We start from the raw sequence: 1,862 nt of genomic DNA, 5'->3' as shown, positions 1-1,862 counted from the left end.
GGTTCTTGTGAACTTGAAGATATTGATGTGGTTATTCGGCTAGCTAATAGAGAAACTATCTCTCATATTGGTATTGTTCGAGATGTGGAAGTTCTATGCGGTAAGATTAAATATCCTGCTGACTTTTTGGTACTTGGTTACTGCTTGCTAGTAAGTCTTGTCCTATTATTTTTGGTAGACCTTTCCTAAATACTTGTGGAGCTGTTATAGATTGCAAGAAGGAAAAAATTGTGACTAAATTTCTTTGGTGAATCTTATGAGTTTAATTTGTCTAAATTTTCCAAAACTCCTTATAAAGCTGATCTGCCTAATAATGATTTTAGAGTTGAACAGTGTGCGTCTATTGCTCTTGCTCCTAATAATCCTTTGCAGCAACATTTGGAGGATAGTGAGAGTGAAGTCTTTAGGGAAGAAAGGAATGAGCTTGATGAAATTTTCCTTCGTCAACCTATTCTTAAACATGACTTGCAGGTTGAAGATTTAGGTACAACACCACCACCAAAGGAAGATCCTGTTTTTGATTTAAAGCATGTTGCTCGATAATCTTAAGTATGCTCATATTGATGATCAGAAAATATATCCTGTTATTATTAGTTCTAAGCTTTCAGATTTTGAGGAAGAAAGATTATTGGAAATATTGAAGAAACACCGAGGAGCTATTGGCTACACTCTTGATGACTTGAAGGGGATTTCTCCCTATATTTGCCAACATGCTATCAACTGGGAAGATGATGCAAAGCCTGTTGTTGAACATCAGCGTCGTCTAATTCCTAAGATGAAGGATGTGGTAAGGAATGAGGTATTAAAACTTCTTGAAGCTGGTATTATCCTATTGCGATAGTAGATGGGTTAGTCACTGTGCATTGTGTTCCTAAGAAAGGAGGAATGGCTTGTTGTTCCTAATGATAATGATGAGCTCATCCCTCAAATAGTAGTTGTAGGGTATAGAATGTGCATTGATTATCGAAAAGTTAATAAAGTTACTAAGAAAGATCATTACCCTTTATTGATCAAATGTTAGAAAGTTTGTCTAAAAATACTCATTTTTGCTTTACGGATGGTTATTACGGGTTTTCACAAATTGCTTGTTAAAACTAAAGATCAAGAGAAAACCACTTTCACTTGTCCCTATGGAACTTATGCTTATAGACGTATGCCTTTTGGTTTATGTAATGCTCCTGCTACTTTTGAAAGATGCATGTCTGCTATTTTTCATGGCTTTTGTGAGAATATTGTAGAGGTATTCATGGATGATTTTTACGTCTATGGGAATTCTTTTGATAATTGCTTGCGAAACCTTGATAAAGTTTTGCGAGAGATGTGAAGAAACTAACCTTGTTCTTAATTGGGAGAAATGCCACTTTATGGTTAACGAAGGAATTGTATTGGGACATAAAATTTCGAGAGAGGTATTGAAGTTGATAGAGCTAAAGTTGAAGCAATTGAGAAGATGCCCTATCCTAGGGATGTTAAAGGTATTCGTAGTGTTCTTGGTCATGCTTGGGTTTTATAGGAGATTTATTAACGATTTCTCCAAGATTTCAAAGCCTCTTACTAATCTTCTTCAAAAAGATGTACCTTTTGTTTTTGATGATGATTGTAAGGAAGCTTTTGAAACTCTAAAGAAAGCCTTAACAAGCTGCTCCTGTAGTTGAACCTCTGATTGGAATTTACCTTTTGAAATTATGTGTGATGCTAGTGATTTCTTTGTAGGTACTTGTTCTTGGACAGCGAGTAGATAAAAAATTGAATGTTATTCATTATGCTAGCAAAACTCTTGATGCTTGCTCAAAGAAATTATGCTACAAGCTGAAAAAGAGTTATTAGGCTGTAGTTTTTGCTTGTGACAAGTTGTTATCACC

The sequence above is a fragment of the Lolium rigidum genome, chromosome 6 (genome assembly GCF_022539505.1).
Source record: "Lolium rigidum isolate FL_2022 chromosome 6, APGP_CSIRO_Lrig_0.1, whole genome shotgun sequence".
Taxonomy (NCBI): Eukaryota; Viridiplantae; Streptophyta; class Magnoliopsida; order Poales; family Poaceae; genus Lolium; species Lolium rigidum.
The sequence above is the reverse complement of the archived record's forward strand: the minus strand, read 5'-3'. Positions refer to the sequence as shown.